The 15,531-nt window shown below is 41.3% G+C and overlaps 1 protein-coding gene across 1 annotated transcript in view; it reads left to right on the forward strand.

Annotated features, from left to right (window-relative positions):
- Window positions 1-15,531, forward strand: part of LOC108692722 — a 67,877-nt gene that overhangs the window by 38,993 nt on the left and 13,353 nt on the right. The gene's annotated exons all lie outside the window — the stretch shown is intronic.

The raw sequence follows: 15,531 nt of genomic DNA on the forward strand, positions 1-15,531 counted from the left end.
GTCAGAAACGTTGATAATGATATTTATCTGAGAAGAACCGCGAGATCGGTGACACGTCGCGACACGTTAATAGAAGCATCGACAACAATATTTTTTCTAAGAAGAGATCGGTGACACGTCGTCGATGCTGCGACCAAATAGGAAAAGTAGATAAAGGGACAAAAAGAAGTTGAAAATGGAATATATAATGGTCATAAGCGTGCGACACTTTAGTTAATGCCTTGTAATATCGAATCGATCGCAACAAGTGTAATGCGAAAAGTACGGCTGACGTTCAGACGTTGAGGACATGGATGATGTGAATACAGACAAGTTATTTGAAGCAATGGAAATAGAATTTGAGGACATAATGGACCAAGAGTTGTCCGAAAAAGTACAATCCAACGATATAAATGTCTTATTGGGTTGAGCGATGGTTGATGGCAATATGGATCACGCAGAGAAATTTGTGCAGCCTTCGGAAATCCGTGCGTTGAACATCGTACTAAGCACTGCATAATCTGTTGTTATTATACAACGTATAATGACCTCAGTTTTATGTCCACCATATATGATTTATTTGCGAAATATTAGCGTTAAAGGATGTATCTTGTCAGGAAGTACAAAGACTGTTCTTTCCATATACTAGACAGCAAGTGGTCGTGCTCGGAGAGCTGATGTACATTGTATTCCCGTGCAGCATGTGCCTATTATATATATATATATCTGCGCACATTGCAAAACTATTAAGTGCTCCGTGTAAGAGTGCGATGTGATCTAAAAAAAAGAAAAAAAAAAGACATGAAATATCACGAGCGAATGAAACGCGAATTGTTGGAGCAGTGCGGCCAGATCGCTATTCTAATGGAGTGTTTCGCGTGGCTGCAATGACACGACGAATGCATCGAACAGCTCGAAGAACTTTGTCCTGCCAAGCGTCCGCGTCTTACCGTTGGACACAGACAATCCATGGTGGCGAGGATCCCGCGACTCGCGGGTGCAAAGTCGCAATTGGAGCGATGTTTTGTGCACATTAGTGGTGAGTACGCGGGTGGCAATGAACGATCTCTTGTCTAGCGAAAGATCGACGCCGCGTTCGAGAGTCGTATATTGACAGGTGTGGTGATAAATTCTAATCACATCGAGCCGCGGCGGTTTTTAGAAGATGCTGGAAAATGTAGCTCTAGAGCGAGTTCGAGACGCTATAGAAAAACACAGTAGTATAAAAGTGAACATCACATTCAATGGTGAGTTCGTAATGAAGGATTAACGTGCTAATAAGAGCATAATTACAAAGAACAGCGAAATATATCGATGCACCAATATACGCGTATGATATAAGCGACACTATCGTCGAGCTTATCCTAGCATCGCTCGAAGAGTTCTAGAAATGTGACAGCGGATAGACGTTATTGCAACTGGGCGTTATCGCCTCAATTTGACTGTTAACGTGAGCAAATTAAATCTCCTGCGCGCAGGATGTCACATCGAAGTTGCACGGGAAATAGCGACAAAACGATGATCAGTGTTTGTACGATGGACAATGCGTGTTTCGCGTGATCGATGATCGCCGTTTTGTATCCGGCTGAAAAGTATACGGAGCGAGAGTCATCATATCCGCATTACACTGCAGTGTTGAATCTCGCGGATATCGAATTTCCAATGACATTAAAAGGAATTTCTAAATTCGAATTGTTGAACATGGTGTTGATTAATATATACATTGAAAATGAATAAAGTCTTCTGCGGTTCACCAATAACAAAAAGGAGCACGTATCAATCTGAATTTACAAGATTCACGCAATGACAATATTAGACACTTTGTGGATCGAGAACCTGTTGCGTCGCGTAAGCTCGCAGATAGTGAAGAAAAAGAGCAAGAAGTTTTTTTGCGACCGATAAGTATGATAAAAAAAACCAATAAAAAAAATAGTAAAAAGATATAGCGAAAAAAAATGATTTCTGTATTTACAAGTATCTCCATTACTTCAGCTCATACGAAAAATTGCAATCGCACGAAATGAACTGCTAGAAGATCAATGACTGCGATCCAACTGTCGAGCGAGGACGACAGATGGTTCAAATTCGGCAACTATAAAAACTGGGAACGAGTGCCGTTCATCGTCTATGTTGACCTGGAATGCGTTTTACGCAAGACAAAATCCGACAAGGAAGATCATCGTTGCGTATTAATGGTATGAAGCGTTAGTGGCATGAAGCATAGGATATTACGTATGCGCGTACGACGACACATTATCGTCGTATTACTTCCGTCGCGATAAAGACTGTATAACGTGGTTCGCGCGATAACTCAACAATTTGCTTCACATCGTAGATGTGAAAAATATCGTATCCGCCAACTTGCCCATGGAAACGTTGTCTAAATAGCAATGGGAGGCGTAGCAACGCGATGCATTGTCATATCTGTAAGAAACCATTCGTGCCGGACGATACGTGACGCGATTGTCATCTCACTGGTAGATACCGCGGTCCAGCGCATTCAAATTGTAATTTAAATTATAAAAATTCATTCTATATTCCGATTGTATTTCATAATTTATCAGGCTACAACGCGCATTTTATAATTAAAGAAATTGCTACCGCATACGATGGACATGTAGATGTACTACCGATAACGATATTTCCGATAAATATATTTCATTCATTAAACATACCGATAATATCAAAGACAAAAATGAAAAGAATTTTCAGAAAAATTGTGTAAAATTAAGACAAAGATAAATTAAAAATTGTACGTTTCGAATTTTGCAAGCTCAGCGCGGAGGATTTCTTCACGAAAAGGTACTTTTCCGTACGAGTACATTGACTGCGTCGAAAAATTGCAAGACACGTGCCTACTACCGCGCGAATTATTTTTCAGTTCGTTGACAGACGATATCGTATCCAAGAGCGATTACGCTCACATCGTGAACGTATGACTCCAGCATTTCTTCATCCGAATGATCGGTGAGTACAGTGATTTGTACTTGAAAACTGATATCTTGTTAATAGCTGACATTTTCGAAAATTTCCGAAATAGTTGCGAATTACTGTCTTAATCCCGCGCATTATTATACATTGTCAGGTTTCACGTAGGTCGCCATGCTGAAACATACACGTGTAAGATTCGAGTTGCTCACCGACATTGATGTGGTCGTATATCGTTCATCGAGCACGATATACGCGGCAGTCTCAATGTTCCGGCAGATATACGGTTAATAACAAGTATATGCGTTCATTCGATCTATCGAAATGATCTCTTGTCATACTTGATGTACTACGATGAATAATCTGTATAGATGCGTCATCTTTGCCATATATACTGAATTTCAATGGGTTGAAGACGCTGCGAACTTTGAACTGAACGCGATCGCTTCGGATTCACCCACCGATTATATTATCGAGGTAGATCTCGAGTATTTGCAGCATCTACACGACCGACACACTGATCTACTTTTCTGTCTAACGCGCGATAAATCGTCCGGCAAGCGAAGATAAACTTCTAGCGACGTTGTACGCAGCGTTATCCATCCACTGCAACCTGCAGCAACGTCACAGTCTTCGCGCAACAAAGATCCACCGAGTACAATTCGCTCAATTTCCATGGCTCCGCGATTATGTTGAACTCAATATACAATTTAGAACGCGCGCAAAAAACGATTTCGAAAAAAATTTGTATAAACTAATGAACAATGCGATATTCGGTAAGACCATGGAGAGTGTGTGCAATCGCGTTAATGTAAAATAATAACAAAACGGTATAGCGCGGAGGCAATGATTGCAAAACCGAATTTTCACAGTTGCAGCGTCTTTGCGGAAAATTTGATCGCCATCGAAATGCGCAAACTCGAGGTGAAATTCGACAAGCTAATTTACGTCGTATGTGCATACTCGACATATCGAAAGTCTGCTTATACGAATTTCATCACGAGTACATGTCATCAATGTATCGCGACAAATGCAAAATCATGTACATCGACATGGACAGTCTCTTTGTATATAGAATGCGACGATGTTTATGAAACACAATATCGCTATTCGATACGATTATCCGGACAACGTGTACGGTATGCCTCTCGCGAATAAAAAAAGTACCCGGATGAAGGACGAAAACTATGATATATTAATGACTGAATTCGTTAGACTCAAAGCAAAGATGTACGCGATAAGAGTGGACGGCAAGAAGGACATTAAAAAGGCGAAAGATGTAAAGAATAACGTCGTAGCGTGAATGATAATTTGACATTCGATGATTACGCGATGTTTGAATGAAGAGATCGAAATGACTCGCCATTAATCGTGTATACGATCTAGATTACACGAGGTGTACACGATATCCGAATCGAAAATCGCTCTGAGTCTATACGACGAAAACGATACATCATTCCGGACTCGACGGAGACGTTACCGTGGAAGCATTGGTGGATATTTTTGTAATATATGTTACTTTTATGTATTACCAGGTGTATAAGCTTAAATCCGCTGTTTTTTAGTCAGAAAAACACATTTTTTTTTCCTAAGAAGCAAAAACAAATTTACTCAAAGTATTTGCCCTCGCTAACTATACATTTTTCCCATCTTTCGGGTAATTTGTGTATACCATGCTAAAAAAATTCCTCATCTTTCGAGGCAAACCACTCATCAAGCCATTTTCGGACGTCTTCGTAAGAATCGAAGTGCCGCTCAGCGAGCGCGTGACCCAGCGACGAAAACAGATGATAGTCAGAAAGTGCCAGGTCTGATGAGTAAACGGGGTAGCACTTCCCAGTTGAGTGTCTCCAAGTAGTTTTGGACCATTGTTGACGTGTGCGATGTTGTCGTGGAGGAACATCAGCTTGTCATGTCTTTTCCGATAATGCGGCCTTTTTTCACGCAGAGCACGGTGCAATTTAATCAGTTGTTGGTGATAGCGGTGAGCATTAACAGTTTCACCAGGTTTTAAGCTCGTAGTAGATGACCTTCTGATGCCACCAAACGCACAGCATCGTCTTCCGTCCGAAGCGATTTCTGGTCTTGAGGTGTTGAAGGTGTTAAGCGGGATCAATCCAAGATTTCTTGCGTTTAGGATTCTGAAAATAGATCCACTTTTTATCGCCTGTCACAATCTGATGCAGGAACGACTTTCTTTTTTGTCTGGCAAGCAGAATTTGGCATGTGTTTTGGCGTCGTCCATCTTCGTCCATCCTATCGTTCAGTTCATGCGTCACCCATTTTCCGATCTTTTGAATCTTCTCCATGACATGTAGCCACATGGAAATGGCTGCTTGAGAAACAATTGCCCAATTGCTCGGCAAGCATTTTTTGCGATTGATATCGTCCTCGTCCTACAATTTACAGTCCTCAACTTTCCTGGGCCGATTTTCACGCTTCTTGTCACTCAGGTCTTGTCGTTCTTGAACCGGTAAAATCAATCTGCACGTTGTTTCCGATAAAGCATTGTCGCCGTAAGCATTCGATGCTATTCGGCTGCCGATTTCTTCAAATTGAAACAGAAAAGCAAAACTTATAAGGTATAATAATAATTTACTTTTTTTTTACATTTATACAAGTATTATTAGTATGTTTTATGTAATAGCATTTATTATGTATTATTGTATTTTCATATAATACATATTGTATGTTTTTAACATTTATAAGTTTAATTTGTATAGTACTAATATTTTAATTTATACTTTTCGTATATTTTTTACACTTATATAATATAAGTATTACTATTTTACATTACTATCTATGTATGTATTCTGCTCTATACATAAGTTGTTAATAAAATAATTATGTATTTTGAATATTCCAAAACGAAGATGATGAATGGAGATTAATAAAAATATATGTTTATATATTTATAGTGGTGTATATTTTTATATGTAGAAAAATATGCGAATCAAAATTTTATCAAATTTCACATCACATTGTTTTTGTGTATTCATGAATGTGCGATCGAATCCCAGCTACTTGATGTATATTTCCACGTCCGGATGAGTAGCGCGATGCAACTCGAGCTCATAGAATGCTCCAGCGACGGATTTTCCGCAATAGTCCTCGAGTAGATAGGTTACGGGATTGGACGCTATACCTTAACGATCGTAAACACCTCGGTGGTCCAATTTGGCGTGTAACCCTTCTCAAAAACCGTCTTGTACTTGCTCACGCGTACCGAATCGTCTATTTTGAATTTTGCCAGACCAGCGATTTTTATCGCACTGTACAACGTGTCCAAGAGTCTTTCAACGATCGCGGGAGTTACGTCGTATGCCGATAGTTCGATGGTTGCGCGCGTTATAATCTGATACAAGATACGGTAGCTCATAGATCCATTTGTAATTATCGTTGAGTGTAAACATCTTCCACAGTTTTTGAGCGTGTGATTGAACCGCTTAACTACTGACACTTTCAACGTCGAATACGTGGAATAATGATTAACATCATTTTCAAGATTTTCTGCACATCGGCATTGTAAAACTCCTTTCATATCCGTTTGTAAATTTTTCAGACATCTCGCTCGAATTCTTAGCGATAGCATTAGTCGTCTTGCTTTCACCCTTGCTCTTGAGTGATATAGCCCACGCATACTTGCTCAACACATCGATGACGGTGAGTATGTAGTGGCCTCTATTGAAGCTCGAGTACGGGCACATCTCAACGATATTAGCTTGCCACAGATCGTCGTATCCTAGAACTATGACGCGAAAAATTTCTTCTTGCCGGAGTGTACAATTCCTCGACGAGGCGACATAACTCTCTCAGAGTTAATTGCAAGCCGGCTTGCAACGCCTTTTGACCTTCGGACGTTTGCAACCAATTTTGAATCTTCGTTGTTAATGAGTCGTCCATCGTTTTAAAAACGTTCTCTAACGACTCTATCATCAGTACGATCGTCGTACGCGGAGTGAAGATTATCGGCTGTACACGATCGTGCGATCAATCATCGGATTTACGTGGGATCGCGAAATGTTCGAATGTCTTGTTCGCTTTCTCTCTCTCTTCCTCCTCCTTCTCCTCCTCCTCCTTCCTCTTGCACTTGGAGCGCTGCGTCACTGTCTCTTTATCGTACGCACGCCGGGGCTATCAACAATCTGTCGCGGTTAGGTTGATAATAGGCTTAAAATGCTTGTCCAACGTCATGTCCTCTTCGATTCTATCTTCAAAGTGCGATGTTTCTTGCGGATCGATCTTCTTCGCGATTTTTTCCCGCTCGCGCACAGCCATGTTCATTTCTGATGAAATATCGACAACGACTGGTCACGTTACGATATCATAAACTCTTTAATTCTCTTTCTGTATCTCTATGCGTTTTTAAGCGCACTGTCCTTGTCTATCACTAAAAAAATCCATATTTTTGTTGCCAACAGTCACAGCATAATGCGCAAAATTCATCGTACGACATATCGGTATTCACGTGAACATTGTAAACGTGTTTCAAGTTGACAATCCTGTTTAAACAGGATCAGCAGGATCTGATACGTGCATTGTCGCGTATCAGATGTTTAGGTATCCTCGCGTACGTCTCATAGAGATAGAAGCAGTCAACGTTTGCGTGGTGGCCCATCAAAAAATATTCTTTCACCGCATTCCTGCTTGTCGCATGCCACGTCATCAAAGATAAAAATAGAATTTGGGCGCCTCGCTCGGAATGACGTCATTGTTGTTGGAGAACGTAAAGTAGCGATTCGTCAATAGATGTAAATAAATTTTCGAGATATCGATACTTTGGTTGTTGCAGCGATTTCGAATAGACATAAACATTCTCGAAACGTACGCCATTCGGATCTCGAGCAAGCTTATGAATTGATTTTAAACGGGTCGCAAATTATTTCGCGTATAGTATTCGGCAGCATTTCGCCGCTTGTGCTTCTCCGCGCTGCCTCCCACCATTCGCGATTTCGCATCACAGTTTGTAACGTGTATCGTCAACGATTGCAACACAAATTTCATGCTCACACTAAAGGCTGTGCGCTCTCGAATGACTATTTAAAGATGCGCGAATCCGCGAATTGCGCAGTAGCAAAATGTATCTCACGTTGTGTCATCCTTCCAATATTTGAGACTTGAATACCGAGCAGTTGCAATATATGCCGAAGTACTCTTACGGGTGTACGGTGACTACATCAAACACGTTTGGGACAAGCTTCCGGAACATGTGAAGGCAGATTCGGAGGTTCGAACTTATTATCGCTGCGACACTACAATCAACCGTGGCGACGGTCTTGCACCGAAGATAAAGGACTGTGCGAATGTCGGCATTGCGCGGCGATCTGCTGAATCGAGCGATAAACGGGTTTCCTTTCCAGTTACATATTCCGGGCTACCAGTTTTGCGATCCGGGCACTCGGCTTACAAAGCGATTAGCCAGAGGTGACGCGGACATAAATCCGTTGGACGTGGCGTGCCGAGAACACTGCGTATTCTCGGAACAATCTCACCGATAGACACGCGGCGGATAAGATACTCGCCGATAAAACGCTAGGACGTGTTGTCGCAAGAGATTCGGCTCTGAGCGAGAGAGCTGCCGCTATAGCCGTCTGGGCAGCGATGAAAGTCAAGACCAAGATCGGCATGGGCATGAAACTGAAAAAGAAGACGTTAATGAAAAAGCGGATACTTTCGATAAAACGAGGCGATGTGTTTCTGCCAGCGTTGGATGCGCTCGAGTCCTTAATCAGCGGAGCGCCCAGTTTGGCGAGAACGGTAAAATGACAGCGCGCGACGTCAGTTCGAAGAGCTGCAACGTCACAATCGTGTGATGGAATAGGACTGTATTTCGACCCGTACAAACGTGAACAGGGCGTAACTGCAAAGAAAAAAAAACGCCAAAGAGACGATAAAAATGCCGTCTGGCGCAATTATCAATGTGCAATTGAACGAGCTCGCAAGACGTATGCACGTACCATATTTTAGAGGCGTAACACGTTACCGTCCAGCGGCGCGCGTCGAAAGCGGTATTATGAATCTGGACGGTGCAATGGGGTCTGGTACTCACTACGGATAGCGTACACGAAGAAGAACAATCGTATCATGTACTTTGACAGTTTCAGTAATCGTCAACTGTCCAAGGAACTGAGGCGATATTTCGGGAACGCTGTTACGACAATAGAGAACAATCGCACGTCCTTTCAGACGTATGATCAGAGTTTCTGCTCGGAGATGTGTTTCTACAAACGATAGACGCACGTGAATTTAAAAATCTCGACGAGGTGCTGTGAAATCTCAGTATTAGTCGAACGCTTTTTCCGTCATGTCATTGATGCTTACGCTGAGCGGGAAGAGCACTGTCCTCGCGGCGAACTAGTTTTCCGCCATAGATTTGAGTGACGGAGATTATGAGCTCAGTCTGGCGATTTTTGAGACTTATCGCACGATACTGAATGTGAACGAATCGAACAACAAATTTTATTTCGTCAAAGACGACGCGGAAATTCCCGAGGATTCGTACGAAATGTGAAACATAAAGAAAACGATGTCCGCGCGGCGACGCGCTTGAAATAGTTGAAGTAGTGCGTGGTGACAACAGCAACAATGACACCGATGACGATAATGATGAGGGTGGAGAATACCCGATTACGCAAATTATAACACGATGAAAAGTGAGATTAAATGTGCATACAGAATAAACTTTGGCAAGCCCAACAGTATTGGATTGCTGCTGGATTCTCGTCGAAGCGTATACTGCGACTGCGAAAGTAGCACGAATCGGATGTGTCGGTCAACATAATGAACGTAAATGTTATTCCGCGTAGAGTGTAACGTGACCGGGCATCAAGCAACGGCAAAAGCGCGCATACAATACATGAATTTTCGTCGAGCGTGTCGCCAGGGTGTAAGATATCAGAGAGGCCGGCGCAGATCATTTATCTGCCGCATGGAGCATTACAATACGCATTGTCGATCAGAACGGACAATTACTCAATTTTCGAGGAGAAGAGGTCACTATTAGATATAGATTGCACGTACGACGGCGACAATGATAACGTGAGATGCTCGTGCTGAACGGAGCGTACGTAGAGAGATAACGCATTCTTTACAAGGCCAGTACACGTCACAGCTCGATAACACTTGCTCATCCAGCTGCATCAGAACAAAGAAGAAGCTCAGCGCGTTGAACGTTACATTTTTAAAGTCTTTGGGACCGCGGAACATTTGAGACTGATATAACATTAAAGACGAGCCGATCTTCGACAATCGTCAAGATTGAGACTTACATATATAACCTGTTTGCCAACACAATGTTCGGGTACAGCGACGAAATAAAAACTCATACAGCAACAGGTTCTGTACATACTGCCTTTCTATACATTGAGGGAAAACGAAGAACAAAGTGGTCCAGGATATTCACGTGGCATTGAGAAATAATTACGTCGCGTTCATATTTGATGAGATTCGATATGAACTTAACGGTGTGGAGATTGACCGTGAGCATAACTAGCACGTTCAAAAATTATGTAATAATATCATCCAACAGAAGCGTAATCTTGCGGAATGCCGGCTGAGATGCGCAGATTACTGCGGCTGGATACTTTAATTTCTGTGTGTAGCGCTCTACGTACTGTTGGGATTTTGCGAAGATTACAAACACGTGGTGAGCAACACTCATCACGAGTTTTAATACGAGCGTGACAACAATTGTCTGACGGGAGACAGAGCCAACGTTCGAATTATTCAAAGTACAGTGGCGAATGCTGCACGTATTATTGAACGAGATAAATAAGCGAGATGTTACGCTTTAGAGAGCGGACGATATCTGAGCATTTTCGCTCGTGGGATTTGTACGAGTTTCCGCTTTTGCAGAACACAATCAAGTATTCATAGATCATCAAGACGGCCATTCAGCTTGAGAAGCCACGCTACGTCATTTTCGCTATGCAAACAGGTTGAAAAAAACGTCATGTCTGAGGATATAAATCAATTCGACTGCAATTTAACCAATGCGAAACTCTACTTGATTTCGGAATATTATCTATACGATGACTTGAATCTGGATTTTAATAAAAACAGATGTGCGATTCTTTACGATTTATACGCGCGTTTCTGCAAGATAGCACTACTACAGATATGAGTATCTCGAACCGAGTATCACCTTTACAACTTTTTTAATGGTCCGTTCGTGACTATCGATTGCTCTCGACAGAATGAATCGGTCAAGAGTGGCACCGATGGATTAGACGTGCGATTAGACTTTAAATGTAAGGAGAATGTGCCTGCAAATACAATAGCCTATTGTCTTATACACGATCGCATGATTCAGTATAATCCATTGACCATTTAACGTTGCGCAAAATCACCAAAGTACATCTCTGACACAGTATAAAATCTACGATACGTCACAATCGACCACAATCGACTGCAATCTTCTCGACAACATACTCGTGCTAATGTTCGAGGATCTGCAAGAATTTATCGTTAACAAGAAATTTATCATGAAGTGGCAGTGCTAAAACAGGGGACCGTTCTTATACTTTACATTTTTACAAGTCCCGTGCTATGGAAATTTTTGACAAGATCCGACAAGTCTTGTGCTTCTTGGTTGAGTGTTTGTCATGGATTGGATGATCCCGTACAACGAGGCGAAACGACTGATCACGGCAGCACTGTATTTGAACATGATGCTATCGTGTACGTTAAGGGACATGAGAAACGAATGTGGCTGTGAAACTTGTTTTTGGATGATAAGCGAGAACGCATGTACGAGACCTTGGATGCAATTTACGAAGACGTGGAATCTTTAATTAATCTGGATGTTGCTAATACTATGCGATGTGGACAATATGTTAAGAATTGCGCGTTACAAAATGTATTGAAAATATATAACTGGTGGTTGCAAAAAAATTTTTTAAATAAAAATACTTTAACATATTTATTATTAGGTGTGCAACTTTGCTTCCGCCGTTTTCCTATATGGCTTTAGCGGTAAGTGGTGGTCGAAATAAATAGATCATAGACGTCATACAATAAACTTGGGCATCTGTCAACATAACCCCATAGAAACATTAGTCGATTTGTGTCTGCATCATAAAGTTATTCTCAATCGAAAATGTCAGTTTACGAACCAAATTCTCGTCATTTGCGGAAGATTTTAATTTTTTGCTTCAATATGAAGAAATCTGCGGCAGAGGCTCATCGAATGCTCTCAAATACTTACGGTGAAGCCGTTATTAGTGAAAGAACGTGTCGTGAGTGTTTCAACGTTTCAAGAACGGTGATTTTGACATCGAAGACCGGCATAGCGGTGGACGAGAGAAGGTTTTCGAAGACGCAGAATTAGAGACATTACTTGAGCAAGGCTCGTGTCAAAATTAAGAAGAATTGGCACGATCATTGGGAGTGACTCAACAAGCCATTTCAAAACGCCTCAAAGCCATGGGAATAATTCAGAAGCAAAAAAATTGGGTGCCATACGAATTGAAGCCGAAAGATGTTGAACGGCGTTTGATTGCTTGTGAACAGCTGCTTGAAAGGCAAAGACGGAAGGGATTTCTGCATCGCAATGTGACTGATGAAAAATGGGTTCATTACGATAATTCCAAGCGCAGAAAATCATGGAGAGTTCCCGGCCATGCTTCCACGTCGACGGCCAAACCGAATATTCATGGCTCCAAGGTCATGCTCTGTATTTGAGGGGACCAGCTCGGCGTAATGTATTATGAACTGTTAAACCCGACTGAAACAATCCCAGGCGATCGGTATCGAACGCAATTGATGCGTTTGAGCTGAGCATTGAAAGACAAACGGCCACAATACAACGAGAGATAAAGTGATTTTGCAGCATGACAATGCTCGACCCTATGTTGCGAAAGTGGTCAAGACATACTTGGAAACGTTGAAGTGGGACGCCCCCCCCCCCCCGCCGTATTCTCCAGACGTTACTCCCTCTGACTATCACTTGTTTCGATCAATGGCATACGGCCTGGCTGACCAGCACTTCCGGTCTTATGTAGAAGTAAAAAATTGGATCTATTCGTGGATAGCCTCAAAGGATGACCAATTTTTTCGACGCGGGATTCGTACGCTACCCGAAAGATGGGAGAAAGTAGTGGCCAGCGATGGACAATACTTTGAATCATAAATGTATAACCAATTTTTTACAATAAAGCCTCGAATTTCGGAAAAAAACAGCGGAAGCAAAGTTGTACACCTAATATTTCTTTTTTTTTCTTTATTTGTATTTCTTTTTTTCTCTTCCTTTGTAATACATGTATGAACGTATGAATGTGTATGTATATATGAACGTATGTATACGTTCATATGTATGAATATATACATATTTATATATAAATCCGCTGTTTTTTAGTCAGAAAAACACATTTTTTTTTCCTAGGAAGCAAAAACAAATTTATTCAAAGTACTTGCCCTCGCTAACAATATATTTTTCCCATCTTTCGGGCAATTTGTGTATACCACGCCAAAAAAATTCCTCATCTTTCGAGGCAAACCACTCATCAAGCCATTTTCGGACGTCTTCGTAAGAATCGAAGTGCCGGTCAGCGAGCGCGTGACCCAGCGACGAAAACAGATGATAGTCAGAAGGTGCCAGGTCTGATGAGTAAACGGGATGGGGTAGCACTTCTAGCGACGTTGTATGCAGCGTTATCCATCCACTGCAACCTGCAGCAACGTCACAGTCTTCGCGCAACAAAGATCCACCGAGTACAATTCGCTCAATTTCCATGGCTCCGCGATTATGTTGAACTCAATATACAATTTAGAACGCGCGCAAAAAACGATTTCGAAAAAAATTTGTATAAACTAATGAACAATGCGATATTCGGTAAGACCATAGAGAGTGTGTGCAATCGCGTTAATGTAAAATAATAACAAAACGGTACAGCGCGGAGGCAATGATTGCGAAACCGAATTTTCACAGTTGCAGCGTCTTTGCGGAAAATTTGATCGCCATCGAAATGCGCAAACTCGAGGTGAAATTCGACAAGCTAATTTACGTCGTATGTGCATACTCGACATATCGAAAGTCTGCTTATACGAATTTCATCACGAGTACATGTCATCAATGTATCGCGACAAATGCAAAATCATGTACATCGACACGGACAGTCTCTTTGTATATAGAATGCGACGATGTTTATGAAACACAATATCGCTAGATTCGATACGATTATCCGGACAACGTGTACGGTATGCCTCTCGCGAATAAAAAAAGTACCCGGATGAAGGACGAAAACTATGATATATTAATGACTGAATTCATTGGACTCAAAGCAAAGATGTACGCGATAAGAGTGGACGGCAAGAAGGACATTAAAAAGGCGAAAGATGTAAAGAATAACGTCGTAGCGTGAATGATAGCATTCGATGATTACGCGATGTTTGAATGAAGAGATCGAAATGATTCGCCATTAATCGTGTATACGATCTAGATTACACGATATCCGAATCGAAAATCGCTCTGAGTCTATACGACGAAAACGATACATCATTCCGGATTCGACGGAGACGTTACCGTGGGAGCATTGGTGGATACCTTTGTAATATATGTTATTTTTATGTATTACCAGGTGTATAAGCTTAAATCCGCTGTTTTTTAGTCAGAAAAACACATTTTTTTTTCCTAGGAAGCAAAAACAAATTTACTCAAAGTATTTGCCCTCGCTAACTATACATTTTTCCCATCTTTCGGGTAATTTGTGTATACCATGCTAAAAAAATTCCTCATCTTTCGAGGCAAACCACTCATCAAGCCATTTTCGGACGTCTTCGTAAGAATCGAAGTGCCGGTCAGCGAGCGCGTGATCCAGCGACGAAAATGATAGAAGGTGCCAGGTCTGATGAGTAAACGGGATGGGGTAGCACTTCCCAGTTGAGTGTCTCCAAGTAGTTTTGGACCATTGTTGACGTGTGCGATGTTGTCGTGGAGGAACATCAGCTTGTCATGTCTTTTCCGATAATGCGGCTTTTTTTCACGCAGAGCACGGTGCAATTTGATCAGTTGTTAGTGATAGCGATGAGCATTAACAGTTTCACCAGGTTTAGAAAATGTTACAAGTAATAAATATAATTGTTACTGGTAACATACCATTTAATTATAATTTCCCATTCATAAATGTAATATAATACTTATAACAAAAGTTATTCTTGTTATATAAAGTGATTCAGAAAAAAAAGTTTGTTCTTAAAGTATATTCCTGATTTAATTGTAAGATGATTTTTCCTTTGCGAAAATTTGACTGGAGCTTAGTTTTCAAAAGAAGAATACAAGAAGAAATAACAGAAGATGCATAGAGAAGATGGACAGGGACAGCACTCATGATTAGTGCTTTACGCGCGGGACGCATACTGATCGGACGCATTCACACGTTCGTAAAAACAAATTTCTTCTTACTTTTTCTCTCTATAACATTATCTCTTTGTTTTTCACATACTTTAAATATTAGATGTACAACTTTGCTTCCGCCATTTTTTTCCGAAATTCGAGGCTTTATTGTAAAAAACTGGTTATACATTTATGATTCAAAGTATTGTCCATCGCTGGCCACTACTTTCTCCCATCTTTCGGGTAGCGTACGAATCCCGCGTCGAAAAAACTGGTCATCTTTTGAGGCTATC

This window comes from Atta colombica, unplaced genomic scaffold (genome assembly GCF_001594045.1).
Source record: "Atta colombica isolate Treedump-2 unplaced genomic scaffold, Acol1.0 scaffold81, whole genome shotgun sequence".
Lineage (NCBI taxonomy): Eukaryota > Metazoa > Arthropoda > Insecta > Hymenoptera > Formicidae > Atta > Atta colombica.